Source organism: Schistocerca serialis, chromosome 1, assembly GCF_023864345.2.
Source record: "Schistocerca serialis cubense isolate TAMUIC-IGC-003099 chromosome 1, iqSchSeri2.2, whole genome shotgun sequence".
NCBI lineage: Eukaryota > Metazoa > Arthropoda > Insecta > Orthoptera > Acrididae > Schistocerca > Schistocerca serialis.
This window is the reverse complement of record NC_064638.1, coordinates 263,847,871-263,861,252: the sequence shown is the minus strand read 5'-3', so window position 1 is coordinate 263,861,252 and position 13,382 is coordinate 263,847,871. Positions and strand designations below refer to the sequence as shown.

General features: G+C 44.6%; 1 pseudogene; it reads right to left on the bottom strand.

The window, feature by feature from the left end:
- Window positions 1-11,901: 11,901 nt before the first annotated feature.
- On the bottom strand, window positions 11,902-12,019 carry LOC126424728 (5S ribosomal RNA; annotated as a pseudogene).
- Window positions 12,020-13,382: the final 1,363 nt, after the last annotated feature.

The window sequence follows — 13,382 nt, the reverse complement described above, 5'->3', positions numbered from 1 at the left end:
GTTTTTGAATACCCTCCTCATAGAAGTCTGCCACCTGACTTGTTAACTACTGCAGCACCACTGTTTTGACTTCATCATCGTCTTGAAGACGCTGACAGCCCAGGTGTTTCTTCAACACTACGAGAAACATTAGGAAAGTCAGGAGGAAATCGTAAAGCGTCTGTTTTCTTTCACCTCACTGTCCACTTCCTGCACCAAATTTTTATTAACGACCGAAGGACGACCACTTCGTAGTTCATCATGCACATTTCTGCGGCCATTACATCACTCATAATGTTTTCTCCGTAAACTGCACAGATCTCACGATGAATATCGATCGCTTTTAGGCCTTTAGCACTAAGAAATCTTATAACAGCCCGTACTTCACAGTCGGCGGGACTCACGATTATCGGAGGCATCTTAAACACTCAGTATAGAATGTAAACAAGGAAGAATCAGACTGTATGGCGTCAGTGCGTGGACAACAGATGTAGGTACCCAGTGCGCATGTGCAGAACGCCGACCGCAGCGCTGCGGCCGCGGTGTAGCAAAACGGTACTTGGTTAAGAAACACGCCTCGTACATTGACGATACCATCGTCATGTGCAGCCATGGCGAAAAACAGCTTGGTGACTTACTAGGACGTCCCAACGATCTCTGTGATAACATAAAATTTACTGCAGAGCTACAGAAGGACCAACAGCTACCCTTTCTACTCGTAAATATGCCGGTTGTCCGGAATTGTGTGAACATGGAACACAGGGCATATCAAACCGATACACATGGACCAATACCAGCAAAAACTGTCAAACCATCACCTGAGACAGGAAAAAGGGATGATTAATGTGCTAGTGATTAATGATAATCCCTAAATCATTCAGCCATTGGAAACCTGATGACAGATTTCACAGTGTTGCTACAGTGAAGAAGAAGACACCAATATGTCGTCAAGATACGTAAAGCAAAAAGATAAGTCACATAGCACACCATCAACGAATCACAGCCATATTTGTGCAGCATTTCAGAGACCAAATATCTCCTAAAGTGATTCAAAAGGAACAAATGGCATGGTGGTGGCTGTCTTTGGTATGTCGTCTGTTTGAGTGTCTTCATGCAGTAGAGAATGGTGAACACTGTAGCGCCCCTGAGGTTATGGTTGAAGTCATGAAGGTTTGGGGCAAATATCTATTTGGGAGCATGCATGAGTTAAGAGTACAATAGTCCTTGTAGGGTTGCCAGAATATGTCCTGTGGTACCAAGATGAAAGGAGAGGACCAGGGTTTATCCAAATGGTGAATGATGCCAACCTGAAGCATAACCTGGAATTCGACTTTAGCAGCAGTAAATCGCTCCAGTATGAGATGTCACTGTCTGATGAAAGCTGGAAAGCCAGGTGGGGTGCAAATGTAATGGACTGTGCTGTGCTGCACCTCTCGTGGTACTCCAGGCAGGAGTGTTACAGCTCGGAAATGGTCAGGAAGGTCCTTGTGCTGCTCTGTGTCAGCAGCATGGACGAGCTTCAGCACAAAATTTTGCGCAGTACGATGGAGCCCAACTGTTGTGTGACCAGAGTCCTTCTCAATGAGAGGAGAGCTACCAAAATCAGGGAGAAGTGGAAGATATGCTAAGAAACCAATACCAGCGTTTGGCTCTGTGACATCTCCAATGGTGAATTGCCAACTGCAGGTGTGGTGCAGTCGTAAGTCCAGTTGCATCATGTATCAGGTAGACGCCATAAGTTGGTTGGTTGGTTGATTTGGGGGAGGGAACCAAACAACAAGGTCATCAGTCCCATCGAATTTGTAAAAGATGAAGAAGACAGTTGGCCATGCCCTTTCAAAGGAACCTTCCCAGAATTTGTCTGTGGTGATTTAGAGAAACCACGGAAAACCTAAATCAGGATGGCCAGATGTGGGTTTGAACTGTCGTCCTCTCTAATGTGAGTCCAGTGTGCTAACCACTGCACCACCTCGCCCAGTACGCCATAGGTGGCGATGGACGAGTTGTTGGCAGCTGACAGCTGAAACTGTGTAACTGATTGATGCCCAGGGCTTTGAGGCAGCACGCCATCCATAGATGCTTACTTGCAGAGCCTGCTGGTACTTGGGTCGTTGCGTGTTGGGCAGCAGCAGGATCTCTTGCTTACAAAATGTATAGTGATATCAACATATAGTGGGTTGGTCTTTGGCACATCAGTTGTCCCAGGTGTGCTGGTGTGGTTGTGTGGGCACAATGTGCAGATATTTGCACTGTGAGGGTTTCAGTCTGGGTTGAAACCAGTTCGAATTCCTGACTAACAATGGTGGGTGCTGAGCATTGTGGTCCACTGTGCTGGCTGGGAACATAGTTGTGTTGGTAATGGAGGCAGCATGGTAGCAGCAACATGAGCTGGACTAGGACATGGAGCTGCAGTGAGACTATCAATTACAGTGTCAGCAGGGGTTGCTAGTTGTTGCAATGGATGCGACTACTGAGTTGTGAGAACGGCACTTGCCTGGCTAGGCAGCCGGCTCAGCCAAAGCACATAGAGCAACCAGTCTTGAACTTTGCTGTGGAAGTGGCGCAAGATCGGTGACGGAGTTCTGTCGCCAATGTCGTCGTCAGCAATCATCTAACGTTCACTCTCAGCTGTAGATATGGTCAAGCAGCATATGAGGTCCCTCTTGAGGTGCAGGTATAGGTCAGTTGGTAGTGTCGCACTAATGTTGGGAGCAACCTCAGTGTGATTGGAATTCCTGAACCTACGTGTAAGCTTGCCAGTGGCAGGCTGGCTGCTTCTGTACTGTGAAATACAATCACATGGCCATACTTTTTCCAGGACCCGGCTTGCCACCACGTGATATGAACTCCATTCATGCCACAGTGTTCGCAATATTGAGAGTACAATGAATGCAATACTGATAGCTATGCAGAAGTGGGACTGGGTGTAGTCAGCCATAGGCATTCATGAAACGCTTCACACATTCTTGGGCCTGCCAGCACAGAGCATGGAGGCTAGAAAAAAAGAGTACATTTTCCAAATGAGATTAGGTATGAACATCAAATTGAGTATTAAATGATTGTCAGAGACGACCCTATTGGAGTATGGCAGCAGGCTGTCATTGACCACTTCCGTTTCCAACATCATATAGCCAGGTACAACTTCAAGTTGACAATGTACTGAAAACGAATTTTTGCTAAAAGCTGCTATTCCGTTGGTTTTAAACTCTGCCAATGTAAGTATTATTGGAATGCATATGTCTATTGTTTGTTTGTTTGTTTGTGTATATGTGTGTGTGTGTGTGTGTGTGTGTGTGTTTGTGTGTTCACAGACGATACTTATCAATCTCAGTTCTTCCTTTCCAGGAGTATTGGAACCATCTGGAGTTGGGTATGCACCAACAATAACAACACTGTGCCCAGACCTGACTATGATGTATTCATCAACGAAGCATTCACCTCATGCAGGCCCCTTGACACCGCAGCCAGGCCCAGCTATTAAGCATTTGTTATGCCATTCCAGTCCATCAGTGATCATGTATTCACAGCAAGTGGGCCCACTGACGGCGTTGCATTCACCCCAGCACAGTCCATCATGCTGTAGACCATACCGACATTGACATTGGTCTGTACAGAGGGGCAGTTGCCCTACAGTCCAGTCTGTTACAGATCATCAGGTAAATCGGACAGCCACGCTGGACTACTCAGTGGTTGCTGGCACTTCAGCGGATAGCATCTTGTCAGCTCGCATTGACAACACTAAAGCGGGTTACGAAGATCCAGCCACTTTCTACTATGCATATCAGGCCATTTTGAAAAGGAAACCTGCTGAAATGGTCAGTGACTGCACTATGCTGCAATTAGGTACAAGGTAGTTCTATACTGTGAGCTCACGCAATCCCCCAAAGAAGGAAGTGATATTGAGGAAAAGAGTATTGTCAAGCTTTGGGGGACAAATGGCGTGATATCATGGGGATAGTCAATTGCAGACTGGTTTACGAAGAGTGTCATACTGGGTCATTTTCCCGAGGTGGAGGAAAGACAGTCTGGTAAGGCATTCAGTTAGGTGATCCATCTTGATGTGTGCTTGCATGTTTATGGCCCAGTAAGTAGAGGGTCCAGTTTTGTCCCTCTTCCAAAAGATATTGCTGTTAAAAAGCATGTACTAATGTCTAGAATATTGCTGAGGAGGAATATTGCTTTGTATGGTCGCTTCTGGCTTGCGATACAAATTACTCAAATCATGCAGTGCGTACAGATTCATATGAAACACCTAGTTTCTGTGGGCATTATAACTTTGAAGGCATCTCATTCCCTGTAAAACTCCAGGATGTATATAATTTGAGAGCCTGTATCCTGATTATTCAGTTCATGTTTATAGTCTGGCAGTAGATGATAACAGGCCAGAAGACGAGGAAGAGCACTCTGTGCAGAAAGAAGTAAAGGATAAAATTTTCAGACCCCTCTAATTATCCAAAGTAGCGCGTAGTCTTCGCAAACACATAGATTTGTTGCTATTCTCTGAGAGTGATATGCATCACCACACCTGGATCAAAAACATGTCTGACCTGCTTCCCTCCCAGTTATCAAAACATAACGGTGTAAGGCATTTCTGCCATAAATGACTTAACTCTTTTACTAAGAGCAAGTGTCCAGAGAGGCATATGACTGATTGCTCGAGCCAGGATATTCAATGCATGGAAATGCCTACCGATGATAAAAATTTCTTATAATTTGAGAACACCCACCACCTAACCTCCCTGTTATCAAAACATAATGGTGCAAGGCATTTCTGCCATAGATGTCATAATTCTTTTACTAAGAGCAAGTGTCTAGAGAGGCATATGACTAATTGCTCGAGCCAGGAACTGCTATGCATGGAAATGCCTACCGATGATAAAAGTTTCTTAGAATTTGAGAATGGCCACCACCAAGAGGGATCTCCTCTCATAGTATACATTGACGAGTGTTTACTAGCTCCTGTAGCATTTTGTGAAGATGATCCCTCTTACTCTCGTACTACGTACACAGAATGGTACATAATGTATGCAGAAAGGTATTGTCATGTAGAAGAAGTGTAATTAGATGAATGACGAAGATTTATTCAACACTTGCACATACAAGAGCGCGGAGCGAACTGCCTTCGGCCACAACACATACACTAAGTATACAGCTATAGAACATTCCAGCACAATGATGCTTGACATTTGTGGATACTTCTAGAATGTACTCGAACCGAATACAGAAATTAAAATTGTACAGTCCAGGTGAGTTTTAAACTCACGACCCTCCGTGCAACAGTTTAGTATCATAACCCCTATACCACGGTACTACTCAGCTTCTTCTGCGACATTGCTCCCTGCTTAAGAGAACAGCGTCTCGGAGTTACGTCGTCCTAGTCCGGGAACGAGTCATTGGTCCTTCATACTCCGACTCCCGATGACTGATGCTCGCCCTGGCGGTGATCTTCTAAGAACTTCTTTTGCCGCTACAGTCTTCGTCACCTTTCCGCTTGTTGCCTGTCGCTGAAGCTTCGAATTTACTCTGGGTTGCAGAATCCTTGTAGGGCTTCATTCAAAGGACGTGGACTGTACCTCTGATCTCTTGTGTCGGGGTCAAAATCTTCAACTTCATAAGTAACATCAGACAACTGTCTTACAACCTTATAAGGTCTAAAGTGCGCCTGAGGAGCTTCTCAGATAGACCAGTCATCGGAACAGGAGTGAAGAGCCAGACGAGGTCACCAGGCTGGTAAACAATAGGGCGGTGGCTCGCGACATACCTTCGGCGATCGTTTTCTTGAGCCTGCAGCGTGCGGAGTCGAGCTAACTGCCGTGCTTCCTCAGCTCTGGTTAACACCTGGTCGATGTAGTCGTCGTCCACGTCATCAGGATGTAACGGAAACACAGTGTCAATCGTCGTAGTCGCCTCTCGCTCATGCACCAGGAAAAATGGCGTAAATCCTGTGATGTCTTGTTTGACGGTGTTGTACGCAAACGTCACGAAAGGTAGAACCTCATCCCAGTTGCTCTGCTCAATATTGACGAACATTGATAGCATGTCGGCCAAGGTCTTATTAAGGAGTTCAGTACGCCCGTTAGTTTGCGGATGATAGGCAGTTGTCATTTGATGAGTAATGTTGTACCGACGGTTTATCTCTGTCACAAGATTAGATTGAAAAACTTTCCCTCGATCCGTAATTAACGACCTTAGGGCATCGTGTTTTAATACAATGTATTCCACAATGAATTTGTCTACCTCGGATGCCTCGGCTGTTTTCACGGCTTCTGTAATGGCATAGTGTGTCAGATAACCAGTGCAAACAATAATTCATCTATTGCCACTAGCAGACGTTGGAAATTGCCCGAGGAGGCCAATCCCAACACGCTGGAAAGGCGTTTCGGCTGGTGGAATTGGTATGATTCGGCCAGGTAGTTTCTGAGGAACTGCCTTTCTCCTCCGGCAATCTCGACAGTGCGACACATAATGACGGACACTCCTAAATAAACCTGGCCAGAAATATCTCTTGCGGATTCTATCGTATGTCTTAATAAAGGCTAAATGTCCAGCCTTAGGTGCGTCATGGAATTTCTGTAGAACATCTAAGCACATGTGTTTAGGAATCACTGGTAGCCACCTCTTTCCAAACGGATCAAAGTTTTTCTTGCAAAGTAATCGATTAACTACCTTAAATTGTCATTTTATATCCTCTGACTGATTTAAGGCAAGCATAATTTGAGATATTTTGGCGTCCTTCTTCTCTTCAGCAGAGAGATCCTGGAGTGCATCAAAGACTTGATGGTCTTGCACAGGGTTTCTTAGTCGGCATCTTGGTGTTTTCTTCCACTTTTGTACACTATAGTAATGTCATACTCTTGAAGACGTAGTGCCCACCTGATGAGCCGTCCTGTTGTATCCACAAGACTTGTCAGCCAACAAAGTGAATGATGATCTGTAACAACGGTGAATGGCCTTCCATAGACATACTGTTGCAATTTGCACATGGCCCAGATCACAGCAAGACATTCTCTTTCTGTAGTCGAGTAATTTCTCTCGGCTTCTGTATATGTGATAGAAGCGTAGTCTACAACCTTCTCTTTTCCATCCGAAATTTGCACCAGAACAGCACCGATGCCATATCCACTGGCATCTGTGTGTAGGTCTGTAGGTGCTCTCTCTTCATACAGAGCAAGTACAGGGTTAGTCGTCAGAGCCTTTCGCAGCACATCAAAAGAATCTTGTTGAACTCCACCCCACATAAATTTAACTTCAGCTTTTAACAGCTCTTGGAGTGGCCTGGCTGGCCTGGCTTTGATACAAAAGTCTTTGATAAAACAACGGTAATAAGAACATAATCCGAGGAAGCTTCTCACATCTGTAATACTTTTAGGAATAGGAAATTCTGTTATAGATCTCACCTTTTCTGGGTCTGGCCGCACACCTTCGTTTGACACAAGGTGTCCAATTATTTTGATTTCTTTTGCTCCAAAGAGACACTTTCTTGGATTAAGTTTCAGTCCGCCTTGTTGGAGACACTTAAGAACGGCCCTCAGTCTTTTTATATGTTCATCAAATGTCTCTGAGAACACTATAATGTCATCTAAATAACATAGACACATCGACCACTTCAGGTGACGAAGACACATTTCAGCATCGAACAGCTGAATGAAGTTGACATGCACCTCTTTTTTGAACGCAGGATCACCGGGGACTTTACCACTACGTGCACAGGTATCCCAAGGCAAATAACCCGTGAATTAGTGACGAAGAGTACAGGCTGGGTGACGATTTGAGTCACATTCATTACTTTGATGAAAACAACCTCTATGGCCATGCCATGCAACAGTCTCTGCCGTTTGGAGAGTTCCGATGGCTATTTAAAAAGGAGAACGTCACACTGGAGAAAATACCCATGTGGCTGCGGATTCTAGTGAAGGCTGACCTGAATGTCCTAACTATTTGCTTGATGTGCAGAGCGGCTTGCCACTGTGTCCAGAGCACCTAGTCCTCCACAATGGTTCTGTTTCCAAGCTGATGACAACACTGGGGAATAAACAGAGATAAATTCTGCACTACAGAAACCTCCATCAGTATCTCAGTTTGTGGGTAGAATTTATTAGAATTATCTGCGGCATCTCCTTCAAGCAGTGCCCCTAATTGAAGGAATATACTGATGTAAAGAACATATGTGATTTTGAAAATGATTTTTGTAAAATAATGAATAATTCGTTTTCGGCAAAACCATGGAAAAGTTAGAAACCACGTGAAAATCATTTAGTTTACCATCAGGAAGGGTGCTATGGCGCAAGAGATTACATTGCCAGGCCAAATTTTAAGTAGGCCATAATCATCAATGAAGGATTAGTTGCTGTGGAGATGGCTAAGGTTTCTGTGCAGTTCACGAAGCCTACCTATATAGGTACGTGCAATCTGGACCTCCACAATGTACCAACGTACTGATTCCACTATGAGTTTGTGAAGAGAAGTTTCGCTGATCCCACATTATTTTATGTGGATAAAGAGAGTTTGATCAACTGGGTGGAAGGTTGCGATACATACCAGATAATTAGATACAATCCCGACACATTCGATACCTCTGGATTTATGGCCGATAGTCCTTATCAGCATGAAAGTACGAGGCGAATCGATCACAGATTGTGGAATTTGTGGGGCTCAGATTTGAAACGTATGCAAACTATAGAGATGCAAGGGTAGGCTAAGGGTGTGCGTCGTGCAGCCTCAAAGACTCTCCCTGTTTGAGGGTGTTGATGATGCTTCAAGTGTGGTGCTGCAAGCAGTTTTTCGATGGTGGTTCATTGTGCACTGCAGCTGAAAGCAGACTGCCGCATCATGATGATAAACGATTCGTTTGTATGGATGGGACTGTGATCTTCTCATTCTCACATTATTCGCTTGAGTGACTGAGTCTGTGGATGTGTATTTATTTATAAACAGTGGATGTGTTTGGGAGTGTATGTAGAATAGTTGAATGAAATGTTTGTCATAGGTGTGTGTAGGTGTATGTGTGAATGACTGCGCGCTATGTGTGCACGTATATTGTGTGTACTATGTGTGCAAGAATATATATAAATGTGTATGTGTTTGAGTGGATGTTTGTGGGTGTGATATTTTCTTCACCTGGTGTTGCTTGTCCCGTTTCTTCGCATGAAGATGACAAGTAGGAATCTTGTTGAAACGTTGCCGCAGAACGACGTCTTGACTTGGCTGATAACCCGAGAAGACTTCATCATGTTTATCAATATGTTACAAAATGCCGCGGATAAAAATGGGTTTTTCCCGTGCTCACACCTCGGGTTCTATTGGTGGTAAAAAGGTAGGGTCAAGTGTTTTGGATAGCTCTTGGGGCTAGGGAGCATTTGTATTGCCAACAGAAGGATCGTGTTAGAGCCGCTATCCTACAGTACACGGTCAAAGTATGAATATTACATGCTTCCAACTGCTTAGTCAAATAGAGATAATTGGTTGGATCTTTTTGCATTTGATGGGATTTATGGAGGCGCCATTAATTCACAGGTATTTCCTTGTAAAATCCCAAAAAGTGTCTTTTACTATATTTTGCCATCATCCGCAGACAGAAACCCAGCTGAGGATTCCAAGATGGCTATGCACAGAAAATGGCTGAAATGTGTACGATATACTCCTAGGATCCCGATGTCGAAAGACGTTGAAAATTTTCTTGATATTTTCTATCCCTTTCCCAGATACAGAGGTTTATTGTTACCCTACTCATAAAAACAAAATATGCACGTAAAATTAAATGGATTTAGTGATGACGGGTATATCCGTGATAAACACATGATTTAATGCAACTGAAGAGTTTTCCGTAAATGACTGAATGATGCATTTACGTAAATTCGTAAGCGGTTTCTAACAAACCCCCCCGAAAAAGCGTTATTCATTATTTTTTCGCCGTCAGCAGCGAACCAAACACAACCGCTGTCTCCAAGGCGGCTGTGCACAGCATACTTTTACGATGTATACCTCAGATCCCGATTTCGAACAACTTTGAAAAATTGCTTAGTATCTTCATCCCTTTTCCAGATACAGAGATTCAAAGTTACCCTACTTGTGCACGGAATATATACACGTAAAACGCGGTGTGAAGGGAAAACGTAATTCACGAGTGTTCTCCAGAAAGTAATGCAGCGCATTTTTTTTCTTCAAGAATTCTTTACTGAACATAATGAGGATGACAAAGACGAAAGAATGGTGTTTTATCTACAAACCCTATTTTTCCACATAATCCCCATCCCATTTTACGGCCTTCCCTCAGCGCGAAACAAGGGCATGTATGACCTGTCACTACCAATCCTTGTACTGGTGGCGGAGTCAGTGCTTCACTGTGTGAATCATCTCCTCATCGTCTTCAAAATGTCTTCCATGAATGGCATCCTTTAATGGCCCAAACTAGAGAATTCCGAGGGGCTAGGTCAGGGCTGTAGGGTGGAATGGGTAACACTGACCGACCCTGTTTTGCGATGTATTCTGCAGTTCTCGGACTTGTGTGGGGTCGAGCGTTATCGTCTTGCAATAAAACATCTCCTGGGTTACTGTGGCGCTGAAGTCACCGGAAGTGCTTCTTGAGTTTTGTTAATGTGTTGACATAAGTTTCTGAAGTAATGGTACCACCTCTTGACATCCCATTAACGAGAATCACGGTCCCAGTACACGGTGGCCATGACGTTACCGACGGAAGCAGTCGCTTTGAATTTCTTTCTGTTGTGGGGAATGGGAATGGCGCCATTCCATCGACCGTTGTTTTGCTTCGGGCTCAAAACGGTGAACCCAGGTTTCATCATCTGTCACAATCCAGGACAAGTAGGTCTCCCCCTCAGATTCAAAACGTTGCAACAAACCAAGACAAATGGTTTTTCAGTGTCATTTGTGATCCACTTTTAGACACCTTAGGACCAATCTTGCACTCGGTTTTGAAATCCAAGAGTGCGAATAATTGCATCCACACTTCCTTTGCTGATTGACAGATGCAGCGCCAACTGCCGAATCGTAATGCGTCTATCCTCGCGAATGACTACAGCTGGCTACAACATGTCAGGTGCGACAGCCGTGGGTGGTCTCCCCGACCGCTGTAAATCTTGGAGCTCCGCCGAACCGCCTTCTGATGACCTCACCCTCCGTGCTCAGCGACTAACTGTACTTCTGTCGACAGCAGATACTCCACAGCCTTTGCTCAAGCGCTTGTGAATATTCCCCACAGTTTCTTTCTCTGCACCGAGAAATTGAATGACACACGTTCCTTGTAACGTACATCACCTACAGACGCCATTTTGAAACTGTCCTGCAGCTACGCTATCTGTCGGTAGTGACGGAAACTTGGTGCGCTCACTCAGGAGAGAGACTACGTAACGTTTCGCATTCGTATCATTGTTTTCGGCTGAGAATAAAATGCGATACATTACTTTCTGGGCAACCGTCGTATAAAGTGACGTAGCATGGAGAAATATGATGTAAAGCGTCTCTGTTACCATCAGATGGATTCTAGAAACTCCAGTTTGTAGTACTGAAGCAAATGCAAAATTTTTGTGTGCATAAATTCCGGTCTGAGGTGTAAAATTAGTTTTGCGTTATTTCAATTTCACAAAAGTAAGCTATCAAAATTTTACTGACCCATCGAGTTCTTTTCATGCGAGTGACACTCCCTGACGTGGCAGGGAGAAGTAGGGAATCAGCGAGAAAAACGCTCCTGTCATTGCACAAAAAGTGGCAGTGGCAGTGGAACACATTAAAGCATTGCATCTTCAGGCCGCAAGTGGCCCATCGGGACCATCCGATGCAGATAGGAGGGGTACATGGTCAGTACACAGGTCTCCCGGTCGTTACGATGGTTTTCTTTGACCGGAGCCGCTACTATTCTGTCGAGTAGTTCTCCAGTTGGCATCACGAGGCTGAGTGAACCCCGAAAAATGGCAGCAGCGCGTGGGGGCCCGGATGGTCACCCATCCACGTGCCGGCCACGCCCGACAGCGCTTAACTTCGGTGATCTCACGGGAACCAGTGTATCCACTGCGGCAAGGCCGTTGCCGAGTGAAACACATTAGACAGTGAAAATACAGTGCTAAGAAGAGATTGAAGGAGACAGTGCTAGTGGGAGAGGAATAAGGAGAAGGAGGATGTGGGAGAGCAAGTTATAATGAGAGACAGAGTCTATGACAACTGTGACTGTGAGACAGGAGACAATGACAGCCGGAGAGCCACAAAGAGATAATGAGTTGAGCTGTGATTTTCCCAGACACCTAAACCGCAACGTTGTATGTCATTCTGGTGATTCGACCTGTTGCGCTGGCGTCCATGAAAAGCATTGCAGGGTATGTTTTCCAACAGGACAGACTTACAGCGGTGGAGTAGTGGGTGTGAGCGAGGTACAGTTGGAGCAGTTCGTGGTAGTGACAGGTGTGTTGCATGTTAAGAAGAGTGCGAATACGTTCACAAGGCAATATTTTTGGGAAAATTTGTAGAGGTGATCAGGAAGGCAGAATGAGGCAGCTGATAATCACTTTTCTGTCAGTGTTTTTTAACAAAGAGGAGAATATTCGCTTTTCTTGTGCTCCGATACGAGCATCTTGCTGCTGGTGTATGTATGTTCCACATTTCCTCCGAAACCACTGGATCGATTTCAGCCACACATGGGTACACAAATCACTTTCTGTCTGGAAAGAATCGCTGTGAGGGTAAGAACCAACTGTCTATCAAAGGGGTAAGGGTCGGGGTGAAGCACAAGTTAAAGCCACGACGTGCGAATACGGGAATTTTATTCACCCAGTATTTGAGAACGAGAGCCCATAGTGACATGCAATATACTTTAAACATACTTTTAAACCTTTACGAAACTTTTTCTCGCTGTCTCCCCACATAATGTTGGAAGGAAAAAAGTTTATAGCTTACAACATTTTCGATGTTCATTTTCGCATCAGGCATAACGTTTTAACTTATTACACTTTAATAACCTTTACTACTAACAGTGTTCACGGCACATTTTGCGTATAATATTCACATATAGCACTGAATGTACGTAATCCATCTTACGGCGCTTGGTGGGGTTTATTTTAAATACACGCTGTAACGGTCGTGAACGTTAGTTACCTTTGAGACTGGGCATGTTGAGTTGACATTAGTTAAGAATGCCTTTAAGGCGATAAAGACGCCATTATCAACTCCTCGCTGAGTGTGAACGCTGTCGTGTAATGGGGCTACGAGAAGGTGCACGTTTCGAACGAAAGTTGATAGGCGTATTTCTACATCTAAAAGTGACGTCTGTAACAATTTCGCCCCTGTCGCATAACATAAGAATGGGGCTAGTAGCGCCATTATAAGAATGCAAATAAGGTTTGCTTCAAATACACTCTGTGACAGTCCTGAGCGTGAGGTACCTTTGAGATTGCATGTGG